The sequence below is a fragment of the Psittacula echo genome, assembly GCF_963264785.1.
Source record: "Psittacula echo genome assembly, chromosome: 5".
Classification (NCBI taxonomy): Eukaryota; Metazoa; Chordata; class Aves; order Psittaciformes; family Psittacidae; genus Psittacula; species Psittacula echo.
The window spans coordinates 72,768,686-72,782,179 of record NC_137739.1 but is presented as its reverse complement, the minus strand read 5'-3'; the positions used below and the strand labels follow the sequence as shown (position 1 = coordinate 72,782,179).

General features: G+C 47.7%; 1 protein-coding gene across 1 annotated transcript in view; it reads left to right on the top strand.

Moving 5' to 3' along the window:
- Window positions 1-1,192: 1,192 nt before the first annotated feature.
- Window positions 1,193-13,494, top strand: part of DAAM1 (dishevelled associated activator of morphogenesis 1) — an 84,135-nt gene continuing 71,833 nt past the window's right edge. The window contains exon 1 of the mRNA XM_080618521.1: window positions 1,193-1,293. The gene's annotated coding sequence lies outside the window, so the exon portion shown is untranslated. The remainder of the gene's footprint in view (window positions 1,294-13,494) is intronic.

Genomic DNA, 13,494 nt, shown 5'->3' with positions numbered 1-13,494 from the left:
GGGATAAAACTGGTGCAGCTTCCGATTGCTAGCCACTTGCCATGCTGCTGCCCATCCTTTGGGACACAACCGCAAGGTCAAAGCATTGTTGTGCCAATGGCAAACTGGAGCAGCTGTATAAAATCATCATTTTAAATAGTTGCCAGAATAGTTCTCCTCCCTTTCCTACCCCCTGTCCCCATGTTCCTCACTGGCACTGTGTCCTTCCCCATCCACAAGCTGGGGGCTGCCTGGATCTGTTCAGAGTTTATGTTAGAAGGGAAATGTTGTGTACATAATTAAAACGTTTTATTGCTGGGTAGAAATGGGATTTGATGCTTACTGCTGTGACTCTTTCTCATGCATGAGGGTGAGCTGATTGATTACTGAGGTTTGAGATTAAATATTCCCCTGAGCTCCGCTGGCATTTAATGTGGTATGGGGGAGGAGGAAGAACATCATTTTCCTCCAAGGCAAGGCGAGTAAGGGAATGTCTACTGAGCACATCCCCTTGTCTTTCTCTGTGCGCTGTCTGCTGTAACGGGCACCCAGCACTGGTGTCACGGAGCACAATAAAGCAGGTACCTTAGTCTGCATCCATGATGATGGCTGAGCTGCTGGTGGGCTTTGCCAGCTCTTCTCACCGCTAAGTTGAAAATCCCATTGCATCCCATCTCATTCCCATGGTGCAGTGGCATCCTCACCTTCCTGCACCCCAGTCCTGGCTCGGATCCCTGAGCCCAGCAGCAGGGTAGAGCTGCTGTCCTGTCCTTTCTCTCTAGAAGCAAAACTTATTTATTGTCCTTACTTTCTTTTAATTAAAAAAAAAAAAAAAAGTCTCTTTTTAGTTTCAGTGGGAGGGGAGGAAAACCCCTGACGCGTGCAGTGGGAGCCTTGCTGTGCAGGCACAGGTTGGAGACACCCGCCTTCACCTGCTTTCCTTGAAGTCTAATTTTAGCTGAAGGCGATGGGATCCCTCCAGGCTACGGCAGAGGTTTCCTGTCAGCCTAGAAACACGCATGCAGACAAAAACAACACAGAAGCACTTTGCTTTATTCCGGTGAATTCTTTTTAAACAGGGTGTGACTTATTTCTGTGAGCAGCCCCAGCACACACTGTGTTTTTTTTCTGCAGCAGTCGGGTATTTCAGGTCTTCCAAGATTTAATCAGAATAATTAGTTACTGTCTGTTTGTACCTTCTGTTTTTGTTGCAGGGTTTCCAAAGGGCGTATTTATCTTCCAGAGTGCTGCTGCCTAAGTGTCACTTAATCATTAGGCATCTGATTTCCTCAAGTTATCTGTCATGCTGCTTATGTAAGTAAATAAAATTAAAAAAATAAGAAAGACGAGGGTGGGGATGGTGTTGGTGGAATCTGCTTCAGGGGGTTTGTAAGGATTTTTCCTGATCGTCACGGGTTTAATTGCAAGTTCCCTTTGGTTCCCAGCCCATCATATGGTGATCAGAAGACTGCATGTTTGGATTGGCGCTGAAAAACCCAGCCAGTTTAATGAGGTTACGTACAGCCAAACCTTCATGTATACCCCACTAAACTGGCAAGAGTTGTGCTACTCTGTCATTTCAGGAGAGGGAATTAAAAAGCTTTGCAGAAATAAAGGGCTTTTGCTTTCACTTGTACAGTTGAGCCTCTGACTCCTTAACCCGGTGATATCCCTTATAAAAGTCTCACTTATAAAATCTCAGCTCTGCCTGAAAATAAGTTACCACTGTAAGTTTGCCAGGATTGGAGATTGGGTGTTTTTCAGCCAGCTTTTGCATGTATAGTTGGGAGGGGGAGGGACAGGAGTGGGGACACATGGGATAGGACCAGTGATGTACAAGTGTCCCATCTCTCTAAATGTGGGAGATGAGAAAGAGACAGAAAAACACTGCAGAAGAGGATGGGATGGCTGGAAAGCCTTGGAATGAGACACATGGTGCTGAACCCACCCCTGATTCATGTTCGGCACCTAAATGAATCACATGATGTTTTTTCTTCAGTATTTATCACCAAGAGCAGCTGAGGGTGGCCACTGTGCTGATGCCTGTGAGGCTGGAAGATTTGCTTCTTTTCCCTTGGTTTCCCAGTTTTCCTGAGCTCGGGTGGTAGGGATTGGGTGCCAGAGTACTGGCTTGTCATCTGCCCTTGCTACCCCATGTATTGTGTCTAGCATGCAAACTCTTGTGGTGCATGCTGCTTCTGTCTTTGGTTTAGATCCTTTTAAATTAGAAGCAGCCAGTGCCATCAGCTTCTCTGCTCTCCTGTGTGGTGGGAACCATAAATTCTTGAGGTCAGTAACTTTGTCTTAGCCCCTTTTCGGGGATTATGGGATGCACAGCAGGCTCTGCTCTCTTTTCCTAGGAGAAGCTCATTAGAGGTATGGGGCCAAGGTGAGGGCATCAGGATCTGCAGGGCTTTAGTGGGTTCAGTAGACCCAGTGAAACGTGCTTGCGTAGAGGCTAAGGTTGAAGTCCATCTCCTCTCTGCGTTTGTTGGGGAGGGTAAATACAAACCACTGTGATGGGGTATGTGTTGGACTCTGCCACAGCAGAGCTGAAGCTGAGCAGGTTTCCCACATCTTGTTCCTCTCAGCCAGCTCCCAAGCAACAGTTTAGGGAGATGCTGGAAAATCCTCTGTCCTCTCTGGAACCAACATCATGGCTATCACAGATGGCACCAGGTTGCTGATGGCCCTCGCTCTTTCTAGTGTGCATGGGAAAAGTCTGACTTGACACAAATATTCTTAAAGAAGGCTGTTGACCTGATTTTCTCCATGATGTTTACCCAGCTGGAAAGCTGGTGGAGGTTCAGACGACATCTCCTGAAGCACTGGGGATGTGTGATGTGCAGCACAGCTATTGCTCTGCCCAGCATGGCCCCTCCAACCTCCAGCAAGCAATGCTACAGAGGGTGGTGAATTACTAATCCCCATGCTACTGGTGTCTGTTTGTCTGCTTCACTCAATCTTTTGCAGATCTGCTTGGTTTTGGCTGAGGGAGAGGTGTGGAGGAGTAATAGAGCTGCTCAGAGTTGAGGATGGTGAAAGCATGGAGGGGAAATGAGATGGGCAGCGTCATGGAGGCAGATAGGAAAAGGAGATGATGCATTAGAAGCTGCTCAGTTAAATAAAGCATTCACTAGGGAGCTGCGTTTGGCTTTTAAATATGACTTTGAAGCATGGTAAGGCTCAGTGTTGCGCTCTGCTTTCTGTGGTGAGCATCACCTCCTGTCCCCACCTCCCTTTGAGGAGCCTTCCCTGGTTAGAAGTCCACCTTGAGGCACAGGAGGTGCAGCTTGGTGGCCATGTGCCTTCCAGTTCTCCCCAAGCTCCTTGTCACTCCAGACTGCCAGTCCCTTGGCTTCTCCCAGTCTGGCTGCTGTGAGCGTCAGCGATCAAGTCTGACCACGGGTGCCCTCTCTTGTGAAGGCCACTGCGTGCCAGGAGGTTTGGCACTCACTGGCTCATCTGGGGTGTGCTGACTGGTCTTCCATCACCTCTCTTCGAGCATCCCACTTAAGGCAGAGCTGATGCTCCTGTGGCTTTCCTGTGCTTTTGCAGGATTGTGTGTTCTTTCGGCCCCTTGAAACACTCCTCCAGGAGACTGGAAAATGAATTTTTTTTGTTTTTCCTTGGAATACCTTATTTCTCCAGTTGTCCCTTGGTGCAGAACTGAAAGTTCTTTGGGTACTTGGGCATCCAGCTACCTGGTAAGGGAAATTTGCAGCACTTAATTCCATTTTCTACAGGATTAACATAAAACTAGTTTGAGTTGTTTTCTCTCCTTGGGCCCCAGAATTACACACCCCTGTGATGGAGGATGACTGTCGTGGTTTAAGCCCTGTCGGCAAGTCAGCCATGCAGTTTCTACTCCCCCCTGCCCCTGGAGGGATGGAGAGGAGAATTGAAAGAATGTGACTCCCACGGGTTGAGATAAGAACAGTCCAGTAACTAAGGTATAACACAAATCACTACTGCTGCCACCAATAATAATTATGGTAAGAGAAATAACAAGGGAAGAGAATACGATACCACTCGCTGAAAACGAGTCCGACTGAGCAGCCAGTGCCCTTCCGGGTAACTCCCAGTTACATCCCCGGCATGACGTGCTGTGGTATGGAATACCTCTTTGGCTAGTTTGGGTCAGGTGTCCTGTGTCTGCTTCCTCCCTTCTTCCGCTCCTGCCTGGCAGAGCATGAGACTCACAAAGTCCTTGGTCAGAGCTAACATCGGTGTTATCAGCTCTGTTCCCAGACCAAAAGTCAAAAAACAGTGCTGCACCACCTACTAAGAAGGAGAAAAAGTGCCTGCTACTGCTGAACCCAGGACAGTATCCACCCCTTATTCCATGCCATTTACGTCATGTTCAGATCCCACATTTTCAATATACCATCACTCTTGCATATATATACATCCACATACACACAGACAGAGAGAAAGAGATAATTTCTTAGTGCATGGACCAATCTCTATAAAGCTGCTGAGTCCATTCAGTCCATGCAGAGGGTTGTGGTCGATGGCTTGATGTTCAGCTGGAGACCAGTAATGAGTGGTGTCCCTCAGGGATCGGTGTTGGGACCGGTCTGGTTCAACATCTTTGTCAGTGACATGGACAGTGGGATTGAGTGCGCCCTCAGCAAGTTTGCCGATGACACCAAGCTGTGTGGTTCGGTTGATACACCGGAGGGAAGGGATGCCATCCAGAGGGACCTCGACACGCTTGTGAGGTGGGCTGATGCCAACCTTATGAAATTTAACCATGACAAGTGCAAGGTCCTACACCTGGGTCACAGCAATCCCAGGCACGGCTGGTGGTTGGGCAAAGAAGAGATTCAGAGCAGCCCTGCAGAGAAGGACTTGCGGGTGTTGGTCAATGAGAAAATGAACATGAGCCGGCTTCAGTGTGCGCTCGCAGCCCAGAAAGCCAACCGTATCCTGGGCTGCATCAAGAGGAGCGTGACCAGCAGGTCGAAGGAGGTGATCTTGCCCCTCTACTCTGCTCTCGTGACCTCACTTGGAGTATTGTGTGCAGTTCTGGTGTCCTCAACATCAAAAAGACATGGAACTGTTGGAACAAGTCCAGAGGAGGGCCACGAGGATGATCAGGGGACTGGAGCACCTCCCGTATGAAGATAGGCTGAGAAAGTTGGGGCTGTTCAGCCTGGAGAAGAGAAGGCTGCGTGGAGACCTCATAGCAGTCTTCCAGTATCTGAAGGGGGCCTACAAGGATGCTGGGGATGGACTGTTCATCAGGGACTGTAGTGACAGGACAAGGGGTAACGGGTTCAAACTTAAACAGGGGAAGTTTAGATTGGATATAAGGAAGAAATTCTTTACTGAGAGGGTGGTGAGGCACTGGAATGGGTTGCCCAGGGAGGTTGTGAGTGCTCCATCCTTGGTGGTGTTAAAGGCCAGGTTGGATGAGGCCTTGGGTGGCATGGTTTAGTGTGAGGTGTCCCTGCCCATGGCAGTGGGGTTTGAACTAGATGATCTTAAGGTCCTTTCCAACCCTAACTATTCTATGATTCTATGATGTTGGGCTCCATCTCTTGTAACAGTCTTTCGGGGCAGGAGAGGCTGTGTGCAGTGTTGGATTGTTGCCTGCTGATGCTGATCGTTCCTTTACTGCAGAACTCGTCTGGTTCTATCAAAGTTCATTCTCTGTTGGGATGATGGTCAGAGGGAAGTCAGGGCCAGTCGCTGGTGACCTGAAGACATCTGGTTGATGGGCTATAAAAGTATTACGTAGCAGGCAACAGCATACAATTGAGTTCATTGGCTGTTTTCCCCTAAAATCAAATCCCCTTGAGGTATACATCAGACTTCCCCATCTTCGCCGCATTACCCACCAAGCATATCCAGGTCCCTGAGCAAAAGCAGTCCCACGAGTGGGTTTGCCTTTACCTGAACCAGGAATAACCCAGACTGTCTTCCCCAGCAAATTCTTCATGTGCACCACAGGAACTTTGTCCCCCTCTACAATATGTAAAAGTTCTGACTGGGCTGCGCCAGCCCTGTTGGCAGATCCTCTGGTGTTGACCAACCAGGTGGCTTTTGGTAAATGTGTATCCCAGTGTTTGAAAGTCCCACCACCCATTGCTCTCAGTGTAGTTTTTAACAGCCCATTGTACCGTTCGATTTTCCCAGAGGCTGGTGCATGGTAGGGGATGTGATATACCCACTCAATGCCATGCTCTTTGGCCCAAGTGTCTATAAGGCTGTTCTGGAAATGAGTCCCATTGTCTGACTCAGTTCTCTCTGGGGTGCCGTGTCGCCACAAAATCTGTTTCTCAAGGCCCAGGATAGTGTTCCGGGCAGTGGCATGGGGCACAGCGTATGTTTCCAGCCATCCGGTGATTGCTTCCACCATGGTGAGCACATGGCGCTTGCCTTGGCGGGTTGGTGGGAGTGTGATGTAATCAATCTGCCAGGCCTCTCCATATTTGTACTTCGGCCATCGTCCTCCATACCAAAAAGGCTTTAACCGTTTGGCTTGTTTAATTGCGGCACATGGTTCACACTCATGAATAACCTGGGCAGTAGTGTCCATTGTTAAGTCCACCCCTCGATCACGAGCCCGTCTGTATGCCACATCTCTGCCCTGATGGCCTGAAGTGTCACGGGCCCACCGGGCCAAAAATAGTTCACCCTTATGTTGCCAATCTAAGTCCATCTGAGCCACTTCAATCTTAGCAGCTTTATCCGTTTGTTGGTTGTTCTGGTGTTCCTCAGTGGCCTAACTCTTGGGTACATGAGCATCTACATGGTGTACTTTCACCACCAGGTTCTGCACCTGGGCAGCGATATCTTGCCACAGTGCAGCAGCCCAGATGGGTTTACCTCTGCGTTGCCAGTTGCTCTGCTTCCATTGCTGCAACCACCCCCACAGGGCATTTGCCACCATCCATGAGTCAATATAAAGTACTGGCCACTTTTCTCATTCAGCAATGTCCAGGGCCAGCTGGATGGCTTTCACCTCGGCAAACTGACTCAATTCACCCTCTCCTTCAGCAGTTTCTGCAACTTGTCGTTGAGGACTCCATACGGCTGCTTTCCATCTCCGATGCTTTCCCACGATACAGCAGGACCCATCAGTAAACAAGGCATACTGCTTTTCACTTTCTGACAGTTTATTATATGGTGGGGCCTCTTCAGCAGGCATCACCTCCTCCTCTGGTGACATTCCAAAATCTTTGCCCTCTGGCCAGTCCATGATGACTTCTAGAATGCCTGGATGACTGGGATTTCCTCTTCGAGCTCGTTGTGTAATTAATGCAGCCCATTTACTCCATGTAGCATCAGTCGCATGATGTGTAGAGGAGACCCTGCCTTTGAACATCCAGCCCAGCACGGGCAACCGGGGTGCCAGGAGGAGCTGTGCTTCAGTGCCAATCACCTCCGAAGCAGCTCGAACCCCTTCATAGGCTGCCAGTATCTCTTTCTCAGTTGGGGTATAGCTGGCCTCAGATCCTTTGTATCCCCGACTCCAAAAGCCAAGGGGTCGACCTCGAGTCTCCCCTGGAGCTTTCTGCCAGAGGCTCCAGGTAGGACCATTCTCCCCAGCTGCGGTGTACAGTACATTTTTTACATCTGGCCCGTTCCGGACTGGTCCAAGGGCTACTGCATGAACTATCTCACGTTTAATTTGCTCAAAGGCTTGTTGTTGCTCAGGGCCCCATTTAAAATCATTCTTTTTCTGGGTCACATGATAGAGAGGGCTTACAATCGAACTGTAATTTGGGATGTGCATTCTCCAGAACCCCACAGCACCCAAGAAAGTTTGTGTTTCTTTCTTATTAGTTGGTGGAGACATTGCTGTTATTTTGTTGATCACATCTGTAGGGATCTGGCGACGTCCATCTTGCCATTTTATTCCCAAAAATTGAATCTCCTGTGCAGGTCCCTTGACCTTACTCCGTTTTATGGCAAAACCAGCTTTCAGCAGGATTTGGATTATTTTCCTCCCTTTCTCAAAGATGACTTCTGCTGTATTGCCCCACACAATAATGTCATCAATGTATTGCAGGTGTTCTGGAGCTTGCCACTGTTCCAGTGCAGTCTGGATCAGTCCATGGCAGATGGTAGGGCTGTGTTTCCACCACTAGCCAAAGAGATATTCCATACCACAGCACGTCATGCCCGGGATGTACCTGGGAGTTACCCGGAAGGGCAGTCAAGCAGAGAGTGCTCTTCTAGGTAACTCCCAGTTATATCCTGGGCATGACGTGCTGTGGTATGGAATACCTCTTTGGCTAGTTTGGGTCAGGTGTCCTGTCTCTGCTTCCTCCCTTCTTCCACTCCTCCCTGGCAGAGCATGAGACTCATAAAGTCCTTGGTCAGAGCTAACATCGGTGTTATCAGCTCTGTTCCCAGGCCGAAAGTCAAAAAACAGTGCTGCACCAGCTACTAAGAAGGAGAAAAAATGACTGCTACTGCTGAACCCAGGACAATGACACATACAAATCCTAAGGATGGGGGTTTCAAATGATGCTTGCTGTCTGAATAGTTCATCTCAGTCCAGGATGGTGAATATTCCCTCACACCATAGCCACCCTGTGAGGACAGGCTGTGTCCCCCCCCTGCAAGCAGACTGTGACCACCGGGTGCCACTGAGGTGCCTCCAGGCATGGAGCTGACTCCCTGCTCTCACCCTCCACCATGTGCCCACCAACCACCTCCAGACATGGCGGGGGAAGGTTTGAGGGGAGCACACCCCCTTTGCCTCATAAAACTCCAAACAAGAGGCTTGGCCTGGTTTAGATTTAGATAGAAGCTAAAGTTTCAGAAGGGCTCTGAATGGGATAATGGCTTTGATTATGGCAGTCTGAGATCAAGGGAGGGCTTTTAGGTTTGCTGGATCAGCTGGAAAATATATTGTAGTGTCTAGACTTTATCATCCTCAAGCAAGGCTTTTTTTCCTACTCTACAAAAGGTCTAATCAAAAGCCCACATACAGTTGATAGGAGGGCTCCTTGGAAAGGAGCCTGCTCTGTGTTTTCTTTGTGTCAAGAAGCAAGTTGAAGGAGGTGAAGATCAGCTTTGGACTTTGAAGGACTTCTGAGACCCTGCCTTACAGGTGCTGCCACTTCTGATGGGTCCTTTGGTGTAAGTGGGAGCTGTTGTGTCAGCAGTGGGGTTAGGAGGGTTGGGGATAGGGATCTGCCATGTGACAGTTCCCAGAGCGGTTGGTTCTTCCAGCTGAGCACTGCTGAGACCTTTGGCTGCTGTGGTTTGGGTCAGCTGCTCAGATCAGCATCTCCCACAGCCATCTCAGTTTTGGCTGTGTAATAACAGCAAGCATTCATGTTTGTTGGTGTTTAAACAGAACTTAAGCATTTCTTGCTTCAGTGCAAAAAATATATGTTTTTCTCTCTTTCCATAAGTGTTTTTTAAATATTTCCTTTTCCTTTTATTTTATTTTCTGTTATTTTCCCTAATTCCAAAGGATTAGAGGCAGAGGAATGATTTCATAAAGTGCTTAAAATAAACTCAAAAGCCTGCCATGAAGGTGAGGACATCTGGCCATGTGCATTGACTGACTCTTCTTGAAAGCCCATGTAGCAATTGAGTTCCATCACATTTGAAGATGCCCCACTGAGAAAGCAGAGGCAGTTTTTTCGCTTTGAAATGCTGTTTTCTGCACAAGGGTCTTGGGTGTGTTTTGGCGTTTGTTGCAGAAGTCATCACCAGCCATCTCCTCAGTGCATGCTGCAATGCTCTGTGATGCTAACACTCAATGCCTAAGGCTTTGGTGGTGTTGCAGCCTAGCTGTGAAAACTTCGGCTAGAAGCTTTGGAAAACATTTGGAAATGTTTTGGAAAACATTTGGATTGAGGATGTCATAGTTCTGTGTCTGGTTGTTTTCCTTTGTTTTCTCCTTGAGCGAAGGAACTGCTGTTGAGTTTCTGGTTTTTCTTTCCATCAATTACTCTTTTAGATATACTTATTTCCAGGGATGAATCAGAGCAAATGCCAGCATGTAAACTGTTTAGCTTGAGAGGAGCGTTGTAAAACAGTATTAAAATTGGGCTGGAAAAGATCTTGAGGGGTTACCTTGTCTCCAAGGCAGAGTCAGTTGAATCAGTGCATCAGACTGGAAGGTGATCGTGTTTGCTGGGAGTTGTTTTCTCATAAATTACCTAAGGAGCAGAGGCAAAAATCTACCAAATAATGCTGTCAGTAAGTGTGTGCAAGCCTCCCTCAGTTTATTCAAATCGTTTGTTGAATAAGTGTTGAAAATTAATGCTGGGTTTGTTCCCAGAGCTATTCAAAGTAATATTCCAGAGTAACCTTTTCCGCTCTGGCATTTGCCAAAATACTGCAACTTTCATGGATGAGATGCATTTACCCATAGTCTGTATTTGATGTTGAGCCATCCCTGTTTTGCCCCATTTTGGAGACAAGACTCAAGAAGCCCCACTGGGACAAAGAGCAGTTTGTTGCTTGTGAATTAGACAAGAATTTTCAGTTCTCCAAGTGATCGCTGACTGAGTTTGGGGGGTAGCAACAGAAAGCCCCCAGTCCCACTCTGATAGCATGGGGTAATTTGGGATGCTGCAAAGCCAGCCCTGTGGAAATCAGCAGCAACCTCTCCCCTTGACATCTGCAGGTTTAGATAAAGCTGCAAGATCCTGGGCAATGGTGGGAGAGGACAAGTCTCACTAGGAATTCTTTTCCACTCTGAGATTGAAAGGGATGACTTCCAGTTGATTTCTCCTTCATCTTCCTCTGTCCCAGCTTTGTGTCTTGAGCAATACATGGAAAAAAGCTATACGCAAGAGCCCTAGGTTAATCCTCTCACCTTTTAAAGGCACTGCAGAGCTCCAGTGGGTCTTTATCCTTTGCTTTATAGCTCCTGATTTCAACAATGAAAGGTTTCGAAAGGGGTTCACCTGTATCCAGCTGAATACTGGCTTGCTCTCCAGCCAGCATTGTGTTGGTGTTAGCATCCACACAGCCCAGACGGTGACTGGTTTTCCTTCCCCAACCAATTAATAGTAAGTGATAGCAAAATTCATCCGCTTTGGCCATGCAGCAGGCCCCCTCCCCCGCCCATCTGTACGTTTAAAGTCAAGATGGCTGGCATTAGCATTATTGTTTGGCCAAATGTATGCAGAGATACCACGGCTTAGATTTGTTACAGATGGATTTCTGGATATAGTCTAAGGCACTCTGCCAGCCAATTTTATATCTGTGTAAAAGTGATTGGCACCCCTATAAATAAAACTGCTGTGGGGCTATAAATCTAAATATACTTACTCATTAAATTATTTTTACATCTCAAGTGGGTTGCTATCCTGGGTTATCATAAGCAAACCATGCTTTTTGCATGTGTGTTATCCACAGCTCCAGAAATGCAGCTTCTATGGCTTTAAAATATTTTTCTCCCTTGGAAATACTTCTGTGTGAACTATCCATGAGTTCTTATGCCATGGTAGGATGAAGGACCTCTTTATAATCACCAATTGAAATGACCCTGTCCTGGCAGCTGTTGTAGATAGAGCTCCAGAAGTGCTAGTGGCTATCATCATTACCCGGCTCCTGCTTCTTGTTTGCCAACTGTGTCCTGGGCTGCATCAAAGGGAGCGTGACCAGCAGGTCGAAGGAGGTGATCCTGCCCCTCTACTCTGCTCTCATGAGACCTCACTTGGAGTATTGTGTGCAGTTCTGGTGTCCTCAACATCAAAAGGACATGGAACTGTTGGAATAGGTCCAGAGGAGGGCCACGAGGATGATCAGGGGACTGGAGCACCTCCCGTATGGAGATAAGCTGAGAAAGTTGGGGCTGTTCAGCCTGGAGAAGAGAAGGCTGCGTGGAGACCTCATAGCAGTCTTCCAGTATCTGAAAGGGGCCTACAAGGATGCTGGGGATGGACTATTCATTAGGGACTGTAGTGACAGGACAAGGTGTAACAGGTTCAAACTTAAACAGGGGAAGTTTAGATTGGATATAAGGAAGAAATTCTTTACTGAGAGGGTGGTGAGGCACTGGAATGGGTTGCCCAGGGAGGTTGTGAGTGCTCCATTCTTGGTGGTGTTCAAGACCAGGTTGGATGAGGCCTTGGGTGGCATGGTTTAGTGTGGGGTGTCCCTGCCCATGGCAGTGGGGTTTGAACTAGATGATCTCAAGGTCCTTTCAAACCCTAACTATTCTATGATCATTATGGGAATGTGAACTCTTTCTTTTTTGGCTCACAAATGAGTATGACTTTGCTGGGGTATTTAGTCCCAGTGGCCAGGTAAATACTATTTGCATGGCTCCTTGGTGCTGGGATGGATTCCCTCAACAGCATCTCCATCTGTATCCTTGGGCGTGGAGTCTCACAAAGGGCTTCTTCCCTCTGTGCCGTGTGCTGGACTGCATGGGAAAAGGGGGCTTCCCACCTCGTTTAACCATCCCTGCTGTTGTTTTGGCTACAGAAGCCAGGAAAAATGTGTCCCAGTGGAGCTCCAGGCACTGTTGTGAGCTGGGGGGGTGCAGAGCAGAGGGAGAGCCTGGCCAGCCACCTACACGGCCAGGCAACAATGTAGATGCTGGTAAATCTGGCTTGGTCTTTGAACAGGCTTATGAAAACACTGGGAGCTGCAACCTCTGGTTTCTTTGGTTTTGTTTTCCGTCTTTCAGAGTATTTGCATATTCACTCAGTAAATGATGAAACATAGAGCCCATGTGCCTGAGAGGCAGAATATCAGCCACCTTAGTTTCCTCAGTAATAATATGCATCATTGCAAGTTAACCTGTGATTTTAGCTTAGTTTCCTAATGAAAGGAAGCTCTAAAGTCAGTCTGTTCATCTGCTCCTCATCCCCTGTCACTGACAATTCATCAAGTCCATTGGCTGGTTTTGTTGTCTCTTGCAGGTTTATTTTCATCTCAAATATGTGAAGCTGCTGCAAGTTTTGCCAAAGCAGGCATCAGGTTAGAAATGTGTTGTGAAGGTTTTTTATTAAGGGAAAGGATGCAATGAAAACTCAGTTTGTACTAGACACGAGGGAATACACACAAATGTTATGAACATCCAAGCTATAAAGAGTGCTTTAGTTGGATTTACCCCATTACAAGACACCAGAGAGCCCACACTGCAGGACTCTGCACAGACATTTAGGTGTTGCAGGGCGGGGTGAGGGTGGGGGGATATGATCTGTTTGCCTATGTGAATTCTCTGATGTCTAATAAATGTAAGTTCATCCTGCAGCCATAATATAAATATGGCTTATATTACTTAGGTTCACAGAGGAAAATCTCTTCGTTAGTGTGGTATTTCCAGCACTGCTTATGCCACCAAGTGTAGTTTCTGTGGTGCAGTAGGGTCAACGCAGTCTCGTAGGGTCTTCAGAGGTTGGTAGCAACATTTGCATATCTTGACCCTTTGCTGGAGCTGGTTGCAAGTCTGTGTAACATTCAGCATTGTGGATGAATGACATGCAGCAGGGGAGGCTGGTGGGATTCAGCATTCTGAAGGTGGGAGCTGGATGATGGTGTTGAAGCAGCAGATGGAGAGGAGAACCTTTCAAATCT